Source organism: Rhamphochromis longiceps, linkage group LG3, assembly GCF_057381845.1.
Source record: "Rhamphochromis longiceps isolate RC_006_pf linkage group LG3, R_longiceps_female_GT1.1, whole genome shotgun sequence".
Taxonomy (NCBI): domain Eukaryota; kingdom Metazoa; phylum Chordata; class Actinopteri; order Cichliformes; family Cichlidae; genus Rhamphochromis; species Rhamphochromis longiceps.
In genome coordinates this window covers 35656527-35680158 of record NC_140559.1, presented here as the reverse complement: position 1 = coordinate 35680158, position 23632 = coordinate 35656527, and the positions used below count along the sequence as shown (strand labels likewise).

Here is a 23632-nt window from a genome sequence, read left to right as displayed (position 1 = left end):
CCTACAATTAAACACATTCACTTTAAATCGGGGGCATCTGCTGTGGCAAATGGGTTCAAGCCTTTGACCACAAACTTAGTCACTGCTCGGTGACATTCGTCTATCCTGGCCTGAAAGGAGATGCTACCGGTAGACTGCAGCGAGAACTGTCAGCATCTGAGCCAGACTCTGTCTCTCTCATCATGATCACCTAAATGCACAGTAATGGCAGGTTTTGTAATAAGGCAGATCGTGCTAACATAATATGCACTGTTAGTTGATTACCGTATTTCCCGGACTACAAAGCGCACCTGAATATTAGCCGCACAAGCTAAAATCACGGTAAAATCCTGTTTTGTACATACATTAGCCGCACCTGACTAAAGGCCGCAGGTGTTTCAATGTTGACTTATCATATGTAAGAGAATATGCACATAGGGAATGGTCAGGAAAGAGATGGCTGTTTGGAGACACACCCCTTTTATTAATATTTTGAAGAACAAGTTATGGGTACATGTTTGCATAACTTTTTAGGTATATAAGATAAGATAAGATAAGATAAGATAGAACTTTATTAATCCCTCGGGTGGGTTCCTCTGGGAAATTCGATTTCCAAAAAAGCACAGCACCGACAGAAGTTACAGAGTTATACACACACACATATATATAAATACAGAGACAATATAAATAAAATATACGAAGGGGATAAATAGAATAAATAGGAATAAAAATAAAAATACAAGTGAATTGCACATTTCAAGTATTGAGTCTATTGTACCGTTGACTATTTACAAAAGTATTGCACAAAAGGTATTGCACAGTGAGGTGAAGAGGCACTACAGCTTAGTTGTTCCCTCCTTTGTCCTCCTGTTTCCCCTCCCTCTCCCCTCCAGAGAGGAGTTAAACAGTTTGATGGCGTGTGGGGCAAAGGAGTTTTTAAGTCTGTTAGTTCTTGTCTTTGGGAGAAGCAACCTGTCACTGAACAGACTCTTCTGGTTGTTAATGGCCGTGTGCAGAGGATGCCCAGCATTGTCCATAATGTCCATCAGTTTCTTTAATGTCCTTTTCTCTGCCACTGTCACCAGAGTGTCCAGCTTCATGCCGACCACAGAGCTAGCCCTCCTGATCAGTTTCTCCAGCCTGGATGAGTCCTTCTTTGCTGTGCTGCTCCCCCAGCACACCACAGCATAGAAAAGTACTCCAGCAACCACCGACTGGTAAAACATCCTCAGGAGCTTCCTGCAGATGTTAAAAGACCTCAGCCTCCTGAGGAAGTACAGTCGGCTTTGGGCTTTTTTATACAGGTGCTCTGTGTTGCATGACCAGTCCAGTTTATTGTCCACCCACAGCCCGAGGTACTTGTACTTGTTGACCACCTCCACCTCCTCCCCCTCTATCTGAACCGGCAGTGGACCTGCTCTAGACCTCCCGAAGTCCACAACCAGTTCCTTAGTCTTTGAGGTGTTGAGTTGCAGGTGGTTTGTGTGACTCCATGCGACAAAGTTCCTCACCAGACTTCTGTACTCCTCTTCCTGATCATCCCAGATACACCCCATGATGGCTGTGTCGTCTGCAAACTTCTGAATGTGGCATAATTCAGAGTTGTAGCAGAAGTCAGAGGTGTACAGGGTGAAGAGAAGAGGGGACAGCACAGTTCCCTGTGGTGCTCCTGTGCTGCTGACCACAGTGTCAGACGTGATGTCCTTCAGCCTGACGTACTGTGGTCTGTCGGTGAGGTAGTCGGAGATCCAAGCCACCAGGCAGGGGTCCACCTCCATCCTGTTCAGTTTTTCTTGAAGCATACAGGGCCGGATGGTATTAAAGGCACTGGAAAAGTCAAGAAACAGTATCCTGACCGTGCCTTTTCCCCCATCCAGGTGTGAGTGGGCTCTGTGTAGGAGGTACAGGATGGCATCCTCCACTCCGACACCCGCCTTGTATGCAAACTGTAGTGGGTCCTGGGCATGTTGTACCTGTGGTCGGAGGAGGTTGAGGAAGAGCCGCTCTAGAGTCTTCATAAGATGTGACGTCAGTGCCACCGGTCGGAAGTCATTCAGCTCATTGGGCCGGTTCTTTTTGGGGACCGGGACGATGCAGGATGTCTTCCATAGGGCGGGCACTCTCCCCAGTCGCAGACTGAGGTTGAAGACTCGTTGTAGCGGCTCCCCAAGTTCAGCAGCACACGCCTTTAGCATCCTAGGACACACCTTGTCTGGGCCTGCTGCCTTTCTGGGGCGAAGCTTCCTCAGTTGTCTCCTGACCTGATCCACTGTGACACTGGGAGATGTTTGGGAAGAGGGGAGGGGGGGAGATGTCTTGCTGCTGAGAGAGGGATTGGAGGAGGGGGGTGTCATGGTGTCAGGAAGGGGGGGAAGCGAGGGAGGTAGGAGAGTGGGGATTGGACTCTGTAGTGAAGGTGAGGGTGGGGGGGTTGTGGGCTGGTCAAACCTGTTGAAGAAGTTGTTGAGTTCGTTTGCCTTCTCCACAGTCCCCCCCACTGTGCTTTTCTTGGTGTTGTGGCCTGTGATGGTTTTCACACCATTCCAGACCTCCCTCATATTGTTCCTCTCCAACTTCTGCTCCACCTTCCTCCTGTAGGTGTCCTTTGCTTCCCTCAGGCAGCGTTTCACCTCCCGCTGTGCTGCCTTCATCTCCTCCTTCACTTTGCTCCTGAAAGCCTTCTTCTTCATGTTGAGGACAGCTTTGACTTCCTGTGTTACCCACGGTTTGTTATTAGGATAACACCGTACCGTCTTAGCAGGGGCGACCGTGTCCACACAAAAGTTGAGGTAGTCTGTAAGACAGTGTGTCGCCCCCTCTATGTCCTCACCATGTGGGCTCAGGAGCACATCCCAGTCTGTGGTGTCATAACAGTCTCTCAGAGCATCCTCCTTTTCTGGGGTCCATCTCCGGATGGAGCGCGTTGTGACCGGCTGCCTTTGGACGAGGGGTGTGTATTGTGGCTGTAGGTAAACCAGGTTGTGGTCTGACTTCCCTAGTGGCGGGAGGGGGGTGGCTCTGTATGCATCTCTCACATTAGCATACAATATGTACAAGTAGCGGTAATTACAAGTAGGAAACATGTACTGTGCTTCATAAATGAGTAATAAATGTAGTACATAACAATAACCTACAGCACACCAGAAAAATAGATTCAGACTACCTTTTAGGCTCAGGTGCAGTCACACGCTTTAACAAGAAGAAAAGTCAGTCATTCACCACCATCTTCCTGCGCACTAAAACCACCAAAGTCCTCTTCTCCAGTGTCAGAAACGAACAGGCTCAGAGTGGCTTCGTCATCCACTCTCAGCTTCTTTCCTTCGTTGTCACTTACAAAACCAAACAAATCCTCGCTGTCAGTGTCAGAGTCGAACACCCTCTGAAGGGCCGTGGCGGTGTCCTCCTCTCCATCATGCAGCAGTCCAGCCCTTCGAAATCCGTTGGTGATCATGGATGTTTTCACACTTTTCCACGCTGTCAGATTCCACCGGTGGAGTTGAGCATAACTTGCTTTTCGCAAGTTTATCGCCGCTCGTCATCCACGACTCCCGCTGAACGCGTACCGCTACTTTGAAGTTTGTTTTTCACGCTACTTGTACGGCACTATGTTGCCTGGCGGATGGACACGTGGCCAACATACCACTCTTGAACCCCGATACTGTGTGTCTGATCACATGCCCTTCCACCAGGCAACGTAGTGCCGTACAACAGCGGAACAAACAAAACAAATCGTCTTACGATATGACAAAAATCATGGACAATCCACAGAAAAGCCGCACCTGACTAAAAGCCGCAGGGTTCAAAGCTTGTGGAAAAAGTAGCGGCTTATAGCCCGACAATTACGGTATTTACCTGCCGCATTAACGGGAGAGGACGTGCAAACGTTACCGCTGCTGCTGGGCTGAGATTCACGAGTCCGGAGCGAAATTAAAAACACGACATTCATTTAAGGATATCGCGTGTTTGATGAGCAAATGCTTTTGCATATTCGTAATGTTTCCTCCCTTAAATTAAATATCTACTTTGCAAGTATTGCAAGTTGCCCTGTTGTCATCCATTCTCATAAAGCATAACCAAACTTTTGAGCGTTTGAGCCGCCGTGTTTCCTGCCAGGTAAATGACGCTCCGCAACGTGGTGACGTCATTCCGGGTGACTGGAATCGATCGAATTAATCAACTAAATTTCTATATAAAAATGAAGTGAAAGCTGTGTGTTTTTAGGTGTGCTTGTACTGTAATCAGGCAGTCCAACAGGGAAAATAATAATTGGATGCATTTCGCATCAACACACACAAAATGTCATTTAAAAAAAAATTATACAATTATTTTATCTGCCAACAAAACTACAGATTCCCGGTGTAGTATGTATCTACTGTTGTATTTCTTTTGAATACACAACCCAGAATAACTTCACTTTTCTTTTTTTAGATGGCTACCACATGACATCCACTGATTTCCATTCCGCTAGCAACACATAATGCGTGCAGAAAATATATATATATGTATGCCAAGAGTGAACGAGACATCGATTCACTGATCCACACCACCAGGCTATACAGCAATGACATCGGAATGTCGTTCGGACTGCAGAAGTGTAGGCGGATGGTAACAAAGAGAAGGAAGGTAGTCAGAACTGAGGAGATTGAACTACCAGAAGGCAACATTGCAGACATAGAGGACAGTTACAAGTACCTGGGGATCCCGCAGGCGAATGGGAACCATGAAGAGGCTGCTAGAAAAGCTGCAACCACCAAGTACCTGCAGAGGGTCAGGCAAGTCCTGAGGAGTCAGCTGAATGGTAAGAACAAGATCCGGGCCATCAACACGTACGCCCTGCCCGTGATCAGGTACCCTGCTGGGGTAATAGGCTGGCCAAAGGAGGAGATAGAAGCCACTGACATAAAGACAAGAAAGCTCCTTACCATGCATGGAGGGTTTCACCCCAAGTCCAGCACCCTGAGGCTGTACGCTAAGCGGAAGGAAGGGGGCCGGGGACTGGTGAGTGTCAGCACCACAGTCCAGGATGAGACAACGAACATCCAAGAATACATTGGGAAGATGGCCCCAACTGACCGAGTGCTCAGTGAATACCTCAGGCAGCAGAAACCCAAGAAAGAGGAGGGAGACGAGGAACCATCATGGAAGGACAGGCCCCTGCACGGTATGTACCACCGGCAGATAGAGGAGGTGGCTGATATCCAGAAATCCTACCAGTGGCTGAGTTAAAGAGTTGAAGCTCGGTCAAGTTAATTAATGGTTTGAAGCTACGGCCGACGCGATGTTCGACCGATCAATTGTGCAAAGTGACCCACAGCTATTGAAAGAATTGCATACATACTTACAGTACAATTTACCACATATTAAAGGCCTGTGTGTGCCCTCAGCAGCCTGCTGCATTGGAGTTTGCCTGGTAACAGTTGACTCAAACGGAGTCAGGACGTATATTTCTAAAATGTCTTTGTTTGTCGAGTGAGGTCATGCACTGAGGTAAAGACACACGGGCTGCCTGCACACATGCACAGTATATAGACTTGTTTTGCTTGTAAACGGCATGCTCATGTTCTGTTCTGAAGTGCAGTAAGTGAAATAACAGGAAGCATCTGGCGGTGGCGGAGGAACAGAGGAAGGAACTGTTCTTTTTTAGAATATGTCCGAGTTGGAATTACTGGAACATGCATGTTTATTTATCTGCTCTGACACATAATGCTCGTCATCAACTATGTTATATATATGACACCCCATTTATTGTCCGGAGAAGATCGATGCTGTTTGAGTGATTGTGCTCGACTTCCCACATATATGTGTTTTAATAAAATCATTGTTTTGACGCACAATGGACCCCCAGTCGTATGTCTCTTCCCTCAAATACAAATCAGGACAGGAGCATGAAGCTACCATGCTATAACGGGGAGGCACCTCCAGAGACCTATCTAATCCAGGTACAGCTGGCTGCTCAGCTAAACCAACACGTTCTCACTCCCAACTCGTCAAACGTGTGACGCATGGTCAGGCTCCCTCTGCTTCACTTATGGACGCGCAGGGTACCCCCCTCGCGTCGGGAATTGACGTGGAGGGTCCTCCGATTGAAGAGATTGCCGCGGAAGTGCCTGTTGTCAGTATATTTAGACATTTTCCAAATCACATTGTAGTGACGTATACAGAACACAATAAATTATATAATGTAAACAACTACCTGAAAAACAGGTAGAACGATACTTTTGTATCGTTTATTGCATTTACGGAGGGAGTGGTGTATGCTGGGTAACGGCACAGCTAGCTACTGGGTGACTTTATTCACCCGCTTCGGCTGTTATCAGTCCATACAATGGGCGTTATTAGCACAAATCAGTCCCATAGATATGGGCCATCTCCTGCTAGATTGTTCAGAAGGTTGTTCTCATCCATCCAGATGGAGGATCACTAACAGGAGCGTGGGAAGACTCCAGAATCCACTCTGGCTGGATATGCAGTGGCTATTACCAACAGGTAAGACCATTTACACGGACAGCATTTATAGAATGACTATTAAAAGTCAGCGAGTGTCAGTAATGTTAATGTGGTTATGTTAGTAATACACCGAGTGCTAATATAACAGCTTTAAGATGCATTTGTAGATATTATTACGTGTTTTACCGTCTTTGTGGTGCTAGCTTAAAGTTACGGTGTAAACGTTAGCTTATATTAGTAAAGCTGTTACTGGTTAAACGATGTTAGCACAGAAATATTAGCTTCTGTCATGACTGATGAAGTTACTAGTTAATAAAGTTTCCAGTAAAGTGTTTAATCGCAGCCACAGATTGACAGCAAATATCTCGATTAGCTTCAGTGCATCTATAATAAATATGTGCAAGTTTCAGTGCTTCGTTTAAACTGTATGATACTTATACTGACCCAGGGTCAGTGTAAAATACAATCCCAGCTGTGTGAACAAAGCCTGGCTCCTTTAATCCTGCATGACAAACCTCAGGATGCAGGTTATTATTACTCTTTCCTGCTGGCACACCTGTCACACCTGAGAGTCAGCTAGAAACTTACAGTGATGAGTAAGTCATGCAAAGACTGCCAGACTCTGTAATACTGCAAATGATCAGTGACTCAGGTTATCACTAAACTTTAAACGGCACCTCTGTGTCTCTGTGTGCTGAACATTTAGGATTGAGTCAGGCTGCATCAGCTGAAGCTGTTATTTGTATATATCAGTATTTTTTATTCAGGTGTGGGGAAAATACGTAAGACTGCAGTGAAGCGATGCACCAGATGAATCCCTGGCCAAAGGTATCGTACTTAAATCAGACTACTGATCCAGCCACATCAGCCTTTTGTGAGGTCTGTTTAAAGTTGACTAAAAATGAACTGCAGGTTCCTGAGAGGTGGACTGTGAGCACAGAAACACATGTTCATACATACAGCTGCAGCAAACTTACATTAATTTTAAATAGATTTGTTACTCTGATGTCTGTCTCTGTGTTAGTCCTCTGACAGACTGCTGACCTGTCCAGATGTGTTCTACCTATGACTACTGGGACAGGCTCTAGCCTCTGTAATAGAAATGTTCTGTTATTCTCATTTAAAGTATTTAAGTGCTTATGCATGTGCTTAGTTGTGACACTGTTACTGTTCAGTGAAAGTTTCTAAAACTAGATGAACTTACTTCAGCGTCAGCAGTTTGAGAAAACAACTCCCTTTACAGGTGCTGATAAGGCCAAGGGCACAAAACAGCTTAACCATTGATCGGTTAGGTTTCATAGCGAGACACGTGAAGTGTGGTGTGATCAGTTTAACTTCCTCCCTCTTCCTTGGAATGCATAAAGGAGCAGGAGCACGACCTCTGTGGCAGCGCTGACATGACTGAACTGTGATGTTTGATGTGTGTTGGCGCAGTAATAAATAGCTTGATCACAGCTTTCTGTGTTGCAGACTTTATTTAAAAAATTCCACGACACCTCCCCACCCTCCCACTGCGAACCTGAATTGAATATTCAGAAGACATTTGTTTAAATAGTTCCACAAATCTGAGCTGTTGGTGTGTCCTTGGATTGTGTGGTAATAATATTAGAGCCTGCAATCTTTCTTACTGAATCTCTACTATGAGTCATGTTACCTGAGATTAATTCTATGTTTACCTGTCAGCCTGGACGAATGTGCTGTGTGAAGGAAATTAAATTAAATCAGATCTGAACTGCGTACATTTGAGGAACCTGTTCATATTTAATTGAAATATGAACCAGTGATTTTTTTGATTGCTGATTCCAAGAGAGTCTTTGTGGAAATCCTGTTTGGCTTTTTGTTATTTTAATTCTCTTCTCTGTTTTCCAGAACAGTTCTCCACAGTCACTGTCCACATGGGTCAGTGGGACCAAGAAGCACTCTGCTAATGTGTGGACTCTGACCAGCAACATCCAGCAAGACCCAGACAGCGTTTTCTATCTCCCAGCTGGAGGTTTTTGTTTGTCTGTGACTGGAGAGTCAGATTTTTGTTGAGCTTCACACTTGCAGAGTTAAGTCAGTTTGCAGAGATCCCTCCCACCCTGGCTTTTATGTCCTAGATTTCTTATCTGAAACAGTAATATTTCAGTGACTGCTGCTTATACCACAGGTTAATACACGCTACTGATCCCTGATGGGAGAATCATCAATTTTGGCAACAAAGAAGCCTGGTGGCTGTTTGTTTACAGTCTGATGATGGGACATCATGCTCTGCATCTTCAAAGTTTGCCTCCTCATTATTATTCATACCCAGTAATGTGAAGTATGCTCATATCTACTATAACTGAACCAACCTGGTGCTCTTCATATATGGAGGCTGTTGAGTCTGAATGTTTGATGTTGTGTATCTCGTGTTCTCTGGGCTTTGTTGTCCTCAGTCTTTTTGCAGGATCAGAAAACAAAACCAGGAGGCGCGTAAATGTTTCTTCTCCATGATGTTTCTTCAAATGTTTCTTCTGGATGATGATAAGACTGACACGGGATGCCACCTTTGGTCTTGTGATGAAGCAAAGCTCAGGAAGAAGTGGGATTAAATGGTACCCACATGTGTGCTGCTGAGAAGGATGTACAGGGGCACCTGCAGCCAAATCCAAGCCTCAGGTTAGTTGTAGTTGCAGAACGCTATAGGACTGAGACAGCTGAGGCATCAAATGTTTGATTAAACGGATGAAAAAGAGAAGTTTTTTCCCTATAATTATCACTTCTTACAATCTGTAGCAACTTCAAGTCTGTCAGCGTGCTGAGCATGCTCAGAATGTGACAATATATTTTTGTTCAATATTTAATTTCTTTCAGTTGCAATTGTTAAATGAAAAAAAATATATTCTTATAATTTAGCAAACTAATTTATCAAAAAACAAACAAACATATATCTGTATTAGTTTTAATAAATTAATTTGACACCTGCATTGAAAATACCATATTGTATTCATACAGAATCAGTTTGGTATCATTGTTTGTCTGATTGCTGAAACTAAGAGCTACTTTGATCTGTTTAGATCTAAAGTATCCAAAGTTGAGCTCTAATGTTTCTTCACCCCTGTGTGTGTGATATGTGATTTCCTACATGCTGGCAGAGCAGCAGTTTGTGCTCACAGATGGTGACGGTGTGGAGAGACGGTGGTGTTTCCTCAGAAGAACCAGCAGAGTCACTTGCTGACTGATGTTCGTCTGCACTGCACAGAGGAAATCAACTGACCGAGGTTTGTCCAGTGACGTGTTATGAAATGTATATTTGTTTTATGCTTACAGTTATGTTGTTCTTGACAGAGGCTCTGCAGAGGTTAGACAAAGCAGAGAAAACATGTGCTTTACATTTTACTGTGATTTATTGAGATATTTGTTGCCTGATGTTCAGCAGGAATGGAGAAATGGAATCAAAGGGAGATGTTTTTGCTGTTTTTGTAATGATGTAAGTAAATCTTCAATATTATTTATTTGCTTGGTTATATTAGGAGTGTTTCTGAGTGAGGGGGAGAGGAGTCATCATCCAGGTAAAGTGACATAGATCAGTGGATACACTTGTCTCCCCTTTAACACTAGGAGTCCCAGGCTTCAGGAGACGATCCAAGTCATCCTTAAATGTTAGGCTATGTTCACACTGCAGGTCTTAATGCTCAATTCCGATTTTTTGATCAAATCCGATTTTTTTGTCTGCTCGTTCACACTACAAATAAAATGCGACAGCAAACGCGTTCTAGTGTGAACGCTCAAAGCGGCCCGCATGCGCAAAAGAAGACGTCACACACAACGCGCTCTGTTTAGACCCAGAGCAACAGTATTGTTTGACTGATGGCCCTTAATATAAAGACTTCGGACTTCATGTTTCCCAATTTTTGCTTTAAGTTATTTTGTTATTTACATAATAATGTAAATAACCTAATAATGATCCTTATTGCTGTTTTAGAGGAGCGGTGCTTCAAAGGATAGTTGCAGATTTCTGTCAGAATCTGCAGGTTATGCAGTACAAATAAAATGTTCACGTTTCTCCAACGTTGTCTTCCCAGCAGTCTCACCGGATGGCCAGGAAGCATTCGCAATGTCTTCTCTGGCGCTGATAATTGGCGTCTGTCTTGTGTCAGTGACATAAAAGACGGATTTAATGCGACATGACCGTTCACACAGTAGTCGCTTTCTGAAACATCGGATATGTATCGGATTCAGTACCACATACGAAAGTGACCCAGATCGGATTTGAAAATATCGGATTTGTGCCGTTCACACTGTCATACCATGATCGGATATGGGTCGCATAGGGTCAAAAAAATCGGATTTGATGCGCTTTTGCCTGCAGTGTGAACGTAGCCTTAGTGCTTTCAAATACACAAACATTTTTAAAGGACAAATGAACATCCAACTTTGACTGTAATACAAAATAAATCTTTGCATGTGTGTTTTCAAACTCTCAGATGGGCAGCATATCAGTCTTGGACTGTCTAACCTGCCGGAGCAGCACTGAATGGCCACCACACATGAGCATGTTCCTGCAACATTCAGCATCTGATCCTTCATCTGTGTGCTTCTGCTTTTGGTAAGTAGAGTTACCCAACTCCAGTAACTCTAAACACATGCAATCCATTTCTAACGGCCAGGTTACTTCCTGTCAGTTACTTTAGAAACCATGTGGTCACCTGACCTAACACTGTTTCTTCTTCTTCTTCCCCTTAATGTTCAAGTGTCACATGTCAAACAGCTGGAGAGGAAACTACACCAGTGTACTGGGATGTTTCACCAACACGTGCCAGATGCTGTTCCTTCATGGTGACGTCACCAGAGACAGCCCCACCCACCTCAGGACCTCGCCATTGATCATGATGATTATAATGATGACAGCGAGCGGAACTAAGACTGTAAAAATCCACGACCAGAATGTTTCTTTCTAATTATTAATGAATACTGAGAGCCTCTTTCTGTGTTTTGTCTGTTTTGTTTTTTGTTTGTTTTTTTTTTTACCTCATTTGTTACTAACAAAGTTCACAAACTCACACAGTTTACATTCTGTATGTTTCCATCTTTACCAGCCACACTAACTGTATTTAAGAAAATAATCCTTAGAAATCGTCATTTTTCTCTTTTGTAATTGATGATAATTCAGTGAATATACTGCGCTGCTTCCTTCTATTGCGTCACACATTGCTTTAAGTTTTTCAGTGTCCAGTTATTTTTTACTGCTGTTTGAATTCTCTGAATGTTTGACCCTGTAGACTGTTTGATGGATTGCTTGTCTTCCTGTTTGTAACCGCCGCCTGTTTTTTAATAAAGATTTGGATTTCTGACTTCAACACAGCCTCTGCGTGTCCTCCCTTTGTGTCCTCTTCCTCTGTGAATGTGTTGCATGTGTCACAGATTCATTTTATTAACAGTTTTCCCACAGTGAGTTGCATCAGCATTCATTCACAGCACATTTCAGAAGGATTCAGATTAATACAGTGATCTTACAGTCAGAATGATCCTGACAGAGTGCCACTGTAAATGATCTTTCATCAGGTCAATTTCAAAGTTCAGTATTTCAAAGCAGGAGTTATGAAGACTCATACTGGCATTAGGACTAATAATATGTACTTACAAAGTCAAAGTTTTTTAATTATGCTAGAATATTGGAAGACAATCAACTTTTAGTGTTTTCCGCATATTAATTATTCTGAAATAGAGACGGTGACCCTAACTGTGCAGAAGCACTAAACAACTGACAATCTAACAGACATCATTGGCCTGAGCTGTCATGCACAGTGAGTCTGATCCTTTGCTGTGAGAGTCTGACAAGCATGTTTCTGGTCAGTTTGGAAGAAATAATATCACAATGTTGATCTTTCTTTCAATATTCCTTCTCTTTTACAACATAAACTGTGATCAAAGCTACTTATGTTCACAGCATGTAATAATACTGACAGTCCAGGGCATTGTGGTCTGTTGAGCTAGGGTTAGGGTTAGCAATTCAGACATATGTAATCAATATTAAACGTCTCTGACGTGGGCCACTGTCCGCAGTGTTGGGAAATCCATACCAGGATGGAACGAGTCAAGGTAGGTGAGCATCCACGAGAAGACACAGCAGATGCATCCTACTAATACTGACAGGACCAGGAGACTCCAGAAACCGAGCATCTTCTCTTCAGTGCCATCCTCGCCTGTCACCCTCTCTGCCCGCAGCTCTTTGAGTATGGGGTAGATAAGGGTGAAGAGAAACCCTTATTACTAATTTGTATTATAATTCAATTTTCATGAAATATTCATATTCAGTATCGGTCCTTTTATATTAATAACCATGTATCCACCCAGGCTCATGGTGGGGCAGGGCTCTGTCCTGGGATGCTTGAGTAAAAGGTAATGTACACCCTGACCAGGTATCCAGTCTGTCAGAATTGTTTTCAATATTTGGTTCAAAAACACGAGTGACAACAAAAATCCAACTAGGATTCTTGCATATGATGAATGAAGTCTGTCTTTGACTGTATTGTCCAGCTGATCCATCAAACCCCCAGCAGGTGAACCTTATTCATGACATAACACGGCAACAATGTAAAAAATGAAACAGCAACAGTCTAAATGTAAAGTGCATTCTAAAGTCCTCTTCAATAAATCATATGCAAAGAGTCATTCAGGACTGTAAAATGTGAACTACAGAACCCAGAGTCTTCATCATTAAATCTCTGGTTGCTTCATTTTTCTATCCTATATCAGATACTTTAAGGTTAGGTTAGGTAAACTTGCATTCTCATGGTGAGGCAAAATGCTTTATGTGTGTGTGTGCGTGTCATGAACGGCTATAAAAGGCCTATAATTACAGAACAAAGCGGGGTTTGAGTTCGAGTTGCGGCAGACTGTCACTACTTGTAAATGGAACGCAGCCTTCCTGCGGCGGACAGCTAATAACAGGAATCGGACGCGGTCCAGCCAAGTCCACAGCAACCACCATAGCAACCGCCTAGCATGACCTTAAAAACATATTCTCTCTTCATAACTATCAAAAACATGAAATGATTTGCAAAGTGTGAAAGTGTTACAGCTGCAGAGAGCTGTGGCAGTATCTTTGGAAGCTGTTTACATAGCTAATAATATACGATGTAACCATGGAGACAGTCAGTCACGTGAGCTAGCAATGCATGTTTACTACAGTGAATAAGGTGATTGCGTGCACAGCGTGCACACGCTGCAGAGGGTAAAGACATTACTTCAATATTGTTTTATATTGATATATATTTGCCTTCTGTTGACCATCACCTCAGGTTCACCATTACAGTTTCAGCATACAGATGCACACTGTCTAAATATCAACACATTCAAAACTCATGTCTCAGAAATAAGCACAGCTGTTCATGTTTGTCATTAGAGTTTTATTTGTAAGAAAATTATGAGCTTCATATTGTGCATCAAATAAAAGAACATTTCACAACTCTGAGTCAACAGAAACAGGAAACAGAAATGTCTCTAATGTAGACATGTACAGTGTAGTGTAAGCATTAAAAGATCATAAAGGAAACACTAACATTTATGTGAAACTAATTGTAATAAAAAAATGAACAGGTGGTTTATAGATGTAAAAGAAAGAATCTGAAAACAACACTTTTTTGGTCTAAGTGATCAAAGTAGAAAACAGAACTGATGCTCAAAAACAAACCGTAGCTGCACTAATATTACACATCTCCATTGTTGTAGTGAACAGACATGTTGCTTTTAAAACCACATGCAGTGTGTGACCATGACTGTTCACTGAGACCATGAACGCCACTTCGCTGAAGCCTTCGCATTCTTCTTCTTCTAAATTGGAAGCAGAAGGAGCATTTGTTACCACCATCACCCAGGACCTGAAGTGGGAGCCCACCATCACCTCCGTCATCAAGAAAGCCCAGCAGAGGATGTACTTCCTGAGGCAGCTGAAGAAATTCAACCTGCCAACACGGACGATGATGCAGTTCTACACTGCAATCATCGAGTCCATCCTCACCTCCTCCATCACCGTGTGGTACGCTGGAGCCACTATCAGGGACAAACAGAGACTGCAGCGTGTTGTGCGCTCTGCTGAGAAGGTGATTGGCTGCAGACTCCCATCTCTGCAGGACCTGTACACCTCCAGGACATTGCGGCGTGCAGCTCGGATCTCAGCTGACCCTTCTCACCCTGGATACAGTCTGTTTGACCTGCTCCCCTCAGGCAGGAGGCTCCGGTCCATTCACACCAGAACCTCTCGCCATAAGAACAGTTTCTTCCCCTCTGCTGTTGGACACATGAACAATAACCACATGACTGCCCCCGCCACTAACACATGACCCTACGCTGTGTCACTGCATCATTCCATGTTTGGCACTGATCACCACCTGCACTCATGTATATATCATGTATGTATCTATCTACTTAGCACTTTTAATTCTTATTCTCATGTATATAGCTCATGTATATCTCATGCACATATCTTTCTATGGAGCACTTTTAATTCCTATTCTTATTTTTATATTTTTATGACACTATGTTTGCACTGAAGCACCGCAGCAATTTCCTAATGTTGTAAACCTGCTCAACATTTGGCAATAAACCCCTTTCTGATTCTGATTCTGATTCTGAAACAGTTAATTGCTTACTTGAGATGAAATCTGCTCAGCTACTTTGAAAACAGCTTCTAACTGGTTCCTCCTTTAACAGGATGACTGCTCAGGGGTAAGGCCATCATGCAGTCCAGCAACCTTTATGGTTCTGCTTTGATTCACCAGGAACTATTAGGGAAACCTTCCAGCGCCTCCTGTGAAAGACACAGGCATAAACACACAAACATTTATTAACATGTTCCACAGTCTTCCAGTTTGATTTTCTCATCCTGTGGACAACAACGTACATGGATGCAGGTTTATTGTTAACTTTTGTAAGGTTTATTTAGTGAACATATCCAGCTGCAGCTCCACTGTGATCCTGAACTGGATAAGCACTTAAGAAAATGTGTCAATAAATGCACATACATCAACTTACTATATTTATCCAAACAGACGGGACCAATAATGCTTCACTGAGTTAGAGACTTTAATGTCTCTTCTATGTAAGAATGTCTCGTGCTGATAGACCTGCAAACTTGACAACAAAGGTTTTTCAGACTGCATGTAGCTGTCCTCTATGTCAGCTCACACATTTACATTCATGTCACACTTATTTCTGCTTTCCCATTTTATAATTATTACTTACATTTTGATTAGATACCTTGAGTTTGTAAATGATCAGATTACATAATTGGAATACAATGTATCCAATTCAGGGTTGCGGGAGGATGAAGCCTATCCCAGCTGATACAGGAATAAGACGGGCTGCCAGTTTATTGCAGGGCTAACACGATATGTGTAACAGAAAATCCACTTAAATGTTTGATATTTCTTATAATAATCATAATTATGACTATTATTTAAAGGTTTCTTTATAAATACATTTTGATTTTTTATATCCTCTAAAATATAAACCTGAGCTGTTTCAGATTCTGACCTCTGACCTCAGTGACCTGGCTGTGTCCTCACTGCAGCTCCCTCTTGGAAGTACTTCTGCTTCTTGTCTACCCCCAGTGTTGACCACCTGCCCTTGATATCACGTACTGTACCTGAGGAACAAAAAAGGACAAACACTTGCCTTCATTTAAGAAGTACAGTGGGGCAAAAAAGTATTTAGTCAGCCACCGATTGTGCAAGTTCCCCCACTTAAAATGATGACAGAGGTCAGTAATTTGCACCAGAGGTACACTTCAACTGTGAGAGACAGAATGTGAAAAAAAATGCATGAATTCACATGGTAGGATTTGTAAAGAATTTATTTGTAAATTAGGGTGGAAAATAAGTATTATTTAAGTATTTTATAAGTATTTCAACGCCCATTGTATGGACTGATAACAGCTGAAGCGGGTGAATAAAGTCACCCAGTAGCTAGCTGTGCCATTACCCAGCATACACCACTCCCTCCGTAAATGCAATAAACGATACAAAAGAATCGTTCTACCTGTTTTTCAGGTAGTTATTTACATTATATAATTTATTGTGTTCTGTATATGTCACTACAATGTGATTTGGAAAATGTCTAAATATACTGACAACAGGCACTTCTGCAGCAATCTCTTCAATCGGAGGACCCTTCACGTCAATTCCCGACGCGAGGGGGGTACCCTGCGCGTCCATAAGTGAAGCAGAGGGAGCCTGACCATGCGTCACACGTTTGACGAGTTGGGAGTGAGAACGTGTTGACTAAACAGATGGTACAACAGAGGAAACAGCTGTCCAAGTCGCTCTCGCCTTGGAAGGCAGGGCCCTGCAGATCCTCACAGATCTTCAGCCAGAAGAGCGTTTAAGTTGTCCTGCTGTAGCCAGAGCAATGCAGAGCAGGTTTGGGCTCCATAAACATGCAGATGATGCCTAAGATAAACTTGCCAGCCGCCCACGGAGACAAGAGGAGAGTCTGGGTGCCTATGCTGGAGACCTTTGTCTTTATGCATGAAGAGAGTACCCTGCTTTTGATGCTGCAGCACAGGAAGAGCTTGCTCTCCAGGCTTTTGTTCAGGGTCTCCAGTCAAAACAACTACAAGAGCACATCAGTCTGCATGCACCAGAAACCCTGGCAGCAGCTCTAACTGAGACAGAAAGAGTGGAGCATGTGCTCAGCTCAGGTGCATGCAGCCCTGGCACAAGTCACAAATGTGTCAAATGGACTACGAAGGGAGTGACCAGGAGGAGAAGGCCCTCCAAACCACCATCACACCACCCTGGCAATCTTGGCGACTAGACGAGCAGGTGGCCAATCCAGGGACAACTGCCATTGATGCGGATGTAACAGGTGTATTAAAAAATAATTTATATTTCACCAAAGATCCATCCTGCTGTGTTACTTTGCTTTGTCAGTATTGGTTATGTATAAGTGTTTATTTATACATGTTTATTTTCTGTATTTATATTATGGGAGCTTTTATTTTGTTTGTGTGACCTTTGACTTTCCACGAAGTCACTTGCTGTAGCTGCGTGCTATTTTCCTCAGTTGCCTAGAGGCCCCTGTTAAGAAATAAATATATATTCTTATTCTTATTTGCTGATTAGATTGTTTTATGAAAGGCCCAGACTTGACTAGGTCGCAGGCTGACAGGAAACTGCATGTTTTTGCAGCATATGAGGAGCAGACAGAGAGTGAAACTAAGTTCAGACGAATGATGACAGGTTGCCCTGGTAACAGACCTCAGAAAGGGGAAGTTATTGCAAGCTGCACAGGAAGTAAGACACAAAGAAAAGAGGAACGGAGTAAAAGGAGTTGTTTGTATCGAAACTGTGTGACGTGTGAAGTACCAAAATAACACCTATATGAGACTCATGTTGAGCTTCTAATGTTAGAGATTCTGCAACTGGCTTTGGGCTGTGCAGGGCTCTGTCTTCCGGAAGATGATTGAATAAAGAATTATAAATGTTTTGACCACTTCTGAATCGAGTTTTCTCTGTTCTATCATGGGGATCAAAGAATCGGGTTTAATACCCCACTGAGGAGAGGTGAGCGTAAGCTAGTGTTCTCAGTTACAGTGCGAATAAACACAGTTAAAGTAACTAAAAGTAATTCAAACAGTGCTCGTTCCCTCTGTGCATTTTGTCTCACTGTTCTGTTACATGTTTTAGTGTGAATTATTCTTTCTCTGTCAAGTACAGCACTTTATTGTAACATGCTAGTTAGCCATTCTCAGATGACAGCATAGGAGCATGCAGGCGGTTTCTCATGTGGTCCACTATCCTTCTCTCCCCCTTGAAGGTGTTCATGCGGAAGTCCAGTAAAGTGAAGTCGCTGTACTGTTTTGTATTTTTTTAAAGAGGTATGTGAGCTCCCTCTTTTATTTTTGTGTCATGTATACTGGTTATATCTTTTGTTTGTTTGTGATGCATGTTCACTGTTTGAACGTACTGTTAGATATATTTAACTAAAAAAAATATGTAAAATTGCCACTGGTAAATGAAGTCTCCCTAAAGAATAATTTTGTTGATGAGGTAATTGTCGCTATATGGTCACAATGAAGTGCATTTTAATTTGTTAGATATGTTTATAAATACATTTTAGTATTTTAGCAGTTTTATTTGTTAATTAGATTTGTTGTGATGTTGCACCTCAGTCGCCTAGAGGCCCCGCTGAGGAGAGGTGTTCATGCAGAAGTCCAGTAAAGTGAAGTCGCTGTACTGTTTTGTTTTTATTATAAACAGTTATGGGAGAATAAATCCACCCCAGCTGGCAAAGTGAGAGCTGACTCCTCTGGTCATTCGCACAATGCAACGCAGAGAACTGACGGCAATCAGAGTTTAAGGCCAGACCAGCTACACGGAGAACCAGGCCACATTGCACGCTACTGTCCAACACTGAGCCCACGAAGCCTGGCACCTCAGCTGCCGTTAAACTAAGGCGGGGTGGCACAACAGAGGAACTGCCCCCCACCAGCAATCTGTCCTCGGCCAACCCACCGAATCACACTCAGCACCACATCACCACAGTCACGAGGGAGCGCACCAGAGTTAAGGGGGAAAGATCCCTTCTGGTGACTGTTGCTAACTGCACTGTGGATCACTGGTTCTGGCTAGTATTTAATTCTGTTTGAATTCTTTTGGCGACAGAGAAAGACTTCCGTCACAGAGTGGTCAAGTTCAAAAAATTATATTTATTTTATATTTCCAGAAAAGGAGAACTGCAGACACAAGCATGTACCCCCCAGTTCTAAAAGCATGGCCGGCGAAATACGTATATGTAGTTCTGCCATACGTCACACACCCACACAGAGCTTCGACCAAAACAACTCCCTCAGGTCTGACTAATGTGTGTGTATGTTACTAGTTCCGCTTTTTCTGTCTGGTTTCCTGTATTTTATTAATATGCCTCTGCAACTTCCTGTTTCTTAACTTCCCCTTACTGAAGCCTCTGTTGCTAGGCAACCTGTCACCCTCTGATCTAGTTCTTTCTGCCAGACTTTATTACAAAGTACAAAAACAATATAATCAGAAAATAAGCACAAAAAAATATATATTTATATTTTGTCACTAGCCAGCATCCAGGACCAATGCATCATTGGTCTGGACCTGCTGGCCAAATGGGAGGCCACGGTGGATGGGTCAAGAGCAATCCTTTACCTGGGCAAGGAGGCTGTGGAGCTCCACACCACCAAGGAAGTCCCGCTGCCTGCCTCCACTTTTTCAGCCAGTGTCAGGAAGCCTGAGGGCCTGTCGCCACTGGCGGTGGAAGGGGCCGCCCCTTATTCAGCATTACAGCAACTGTCCACTGAGACCAAGAAAGCTGTCGAGGACCTATACCAGAGGAGCTGCGAGGGTCTGATCAACAACAGCAGCTGCGGGAGTTACTTGACTTGTTTGCTGACATCTTTGCAGCCAAGGATGAGGACTGCATACAAACCAGCCTGGTACAACATGACATTGACACTGGGGATGCACACCCCATCCACCTCTGCTCTTGTCACCTTCCCCTTGCCAAGTGTGCCGTAGCAGAGCAGAAGATCAGGGAAATGGCAGAGGCGGGCATCATAGAACGCTCAAACAGCCCCTGGGCAGCCCTGGCCGTGCTTGTTCGGAAAAAGGATGGTACCTGGTGATTTTGTGTCGACTATCGTCTACTCAACAACATCTCACGCAAGGACTTCTACCCATTGCCCTAGATTGACGATGCCCTCAACGACATTGCTGGGTCCTGCTGTTTGAGTTCCCTTGATTTGCGCAGTGGCTACTGGCAGGTGGAGCTGATGCCAGAGCCCCACCCAAAGACTGGTTTCTCCATTGGCCAGGGACTATGGCAGTTTAAGGTGACGCCCTTCGGCCTCTGCAATACCCCAGCCACATTCGAGCACCTAATGGACAGGGTTCTGGCTGACAGTATGATCTTCACGTGCTTCATCACAGAAGGTGTGCTTCAGCACACCTTCTGTGTACTCACTACCTAATTTATAGCCAAAGTATTCAATCACTGTCTCTGTACTGTTTTGCTAGCTTAGCTTAGCTCGTAGCACCATGGCTACTTCACCTGTCCCTCCTGCACTTTCCTGCTCATTGTGTCAGATGTTTAGTTACTCCTCGGCCTCCTTTAGCAGTAATGATACTTGTAACAAATGTAGCATGTTTGCAGCTCTGGAGGTCAGGATTACTGAATTGGAGACTCGGCGTCACAACCTTCATTCACTCGTAGCTAGCCAGGCACCTGTAGCTGGTGCAGCCGAAGATAGTGTAGGCCCCGCTAGCTGTTCCCCGGCAGACCCCAAGCAGCTGGGGAAAGAGGGCGGCTGGGTGACGAGGACGCATAGTCTTAAACAGAAGCCCCAGGTACACCATCAACCTGTTCATGTGTCTAACTGTGTTTCCCCACTTGGCAACACACCTGCCGGGGGTCAAACTCTGGTAATTGATGATTCTGTTCTCAGACATGTGAAGCTAGAGACACCGGCAACCATAGTCAATTGTCTTCCAGGGGCCAGAGCAGGCCCCTTATGAGGAAAACATCAAGGGAACAGTTTACCCTGCCTGAGATAGGGTTACCGGGGCCCCGCCCTCCACAACAGTGGAGAGTAGATTTTATCACATTAGAGGTCATTCTGAAAGCGCTGTAACTAAGTTTAAGAATATAATCCACCCACTGTTATCATCTTCAATGCTCATCGAGCAGAGCAGCTATCTGAACACTACCACATCAGTGGTCGATTATCTTGTTAATAATTTTACATTCCTCACTACGTACGACTCTGCGTACGAGGTCTGTTAGCGGCTGGGTATCAGGAAGACCTGGATGACGCCACTGCATCCCCAAAGCGACACTTCAACGACACCCTACCCACCCAGCTTGCTATCCTGACCTCCCGCCAGCAGCGCGACTGGGATCAACACCTTCCCCTGGTCCTAATGGCCTACTGTTTGGCGGTCCAGGAATCTACTAAGTGCACTCCAGCGACCTTGATGTTCGGGCATGAGCTTCGTACCCCAGTGGACTTGGTCTTCGGATCCCCCCCATGGAATGTCCTCAAAGACGCCGTCGCCTTCCCCAACACCTCAGAGACTTTGCTATGGACTTGTCGGTTGCTGGGGACAGCTATCCACTCAGGTGGGGGCTGTGTGGCGTGTTGGGGGAGCAACTAGTTCTCTCCCATCATGCCTTGGGACATGTGCTGCTGTTTAGATGTCATTGTTTTATTGTTTATGGTTACGTTACTTTTAACTGTTTCTTGAATGTTGCATTTATACTGCGGTTTAAAGTCACAGACAGTTATTGTTTTATAGAATGAATGCAGTACCATAAGTGAGTTCTGTTATGCTGCTATTGACCCTCGAAGCACAGTGTAGCACCAGCAAATTATATGTATCTATATATATATAATTTTTTTCCAACTTAAATATATGAATGCTTTTCATTTTCCAGACGTGTTTGATTCAGTCTATATACTTGATCAAAAATTATATTGGAACAATTTGGCTCCAAGCAGAGCTGTTTATATCTTTTAGGGGTCCTTATGCAAGCATCATGGTCTCTGCTTTTTATACTCTCCCTCCATTATGTGTTTTTGTGTGTTTGTGTGTGTATGTATGTCTAGACGTCTTTGTCCATCCATCCTTTTCAGCATAGGTGTCAAACTCTGGCCCGCGGGCCAAATTTGGCCCGCAGCCTAATTACATTTGGCCCGCGAAGCCATACCAAATTACTATTAGAGCTGGCCTACTGGTATTATACAGCTAATATAAATATTGTTTAGTATTAAGCTTTGCTTTCTCCATATTTAGTTTTTCAGCAAAACTTGTTTGAGTCCATAAGAAGAGATTCATTCTTAAATCTGGAGGAAGATTTTTTTTTTCAATAAATATTAATGTTAGCCCGCGACCTTGTTCCAGTTTTGAATTTTGGCCCACTGTGTATTTGAGTTTGACACCCCTGCTTTTCAGGGTCGCGTGGTTTTAGTGTCAGGGTTACAGGTTATTGTCGGGTTTAAGCCAGGGGTTGGCAAACAGCTGGCACGTGAAGGGTTAACTGATGGCATGGCCATAGCTAGACTGGCCATCAGTCCAGCTATGATTTTTTTTCGTAACAGTTGTACATTTAATTTATCCACCGTCATACATTAAGCCAAGAAGAGTTCATTATACTAACAAGACGTATCAACGCTGGGCCAAAGTTCAGCACGTGGTTCAAGTTTGTAAATATCACTCAGCAGCCAGTCACAATGATGAAGCAGGTAGCATCAACACATAAATCTACCTGGCTTAAATCACAAGACCACCTCTGACCGAAAAGCTGTAGATATTTCTTGTTTGCACAAATGAATTATAGTGCATCTGCAGGTAAATGAACATCAAATCCCTCAGACTAAAATCTGTATTATTCTTTTAGTCTTAAGAACATATGTTGTATATTTATCACCCTTATGATAAAACCCATGTCAGCCATTGGTTTATGGACTTTGTATTTAGAAGCCTCAACATTTGCTTTATTGCTATTGCTTTGTTTTGTTTTTTTGTGAGCCTTTTTGGACCATATTAGGATGAGGGATCAGAATCTGGAGTCATGCAGACTACTGTTTCATTTAGCGTGAATCTATAACATTTGCACAGCAGATCCAAGTTGATCCACGTCATCTGCATAGAGGAGAACTTTAGTAGCAGGCTTGTATAAAGTGAAGCTTTGTGCTCAGATTTGCTGCAAACACTCGTTTTACTTCTGTTACCCTGTTTTGATGCAGAATTCAGTTGAAATCAGGCAAGAACGGGACTTTCTTTTTTAATGTGTTCTTGTGAATTGATTGTGTATCGCATACATTTGATTTGACTTTCTTCGAGACAACAGTCGTCCGCTGGCCAAAAAAGTTTTCCAAATACTTCCACGTGATTAAGCCTGGATTTAGAAAAGAATAGCAAAAAAAATCTGCACCTCCTGCTTCACATGCAATTTGTGTTGTGTGTTCAGAGGCGGTGGCAAGAGGGGAGACCTCGGCTCATCCAGCTGGACAGCCTGATCAGGAGGAGTCGAACATTAACTCAGGTCTTCCAGGGCACCCTGCAGACTCAGCTGCTGGCAACAGCGAGGGAGTGCGGCTGCCGCTGGGATGACGTGAACACCAAACAGGAGTCCATCACAGGTCGATTGCAGGTATGCGAGTCAGACCTTCTGAGGAGGGTTTCACTTTTCTCTCTTCTTTATAATTGACCCTTTT

The 23632-nt window shown here is 43.6% G+C and overlaps 1 long non-coding RNA gene across 4 annotated transcripts; it reads left to right on the top strand.

The window, feature by feature from the left end:
* The first annotated feature begins 7992 nt into the window (after positions 1–7992).
* Positions 7993–11625, top strand: LOC146674413 (uncharacterized). Of its 4 annotated transcripts, none has more exons than XR_014910624.1 (6): positions 7993–8689; positions 8844–9066; positions 9543–9668; positions 9827–9877; positions 10875–10996; positions 11142–11625. It is a non-coding gene; the product is annotated as an uncharacterized LOC146674413 (long non-coding RNA). The 4 variants fall into 4 exon arrangements; XR_014910625.1 differs by having other exon boundaries at positions 7993–8728; XR_014910626.1 differs by lacking the exon at positions 7993–8689 and having other exon boundaries at positions 8811–9066; positions 9548–9668.
* Positions 11626–23632: the final 12007 nt, after the last annotated feature.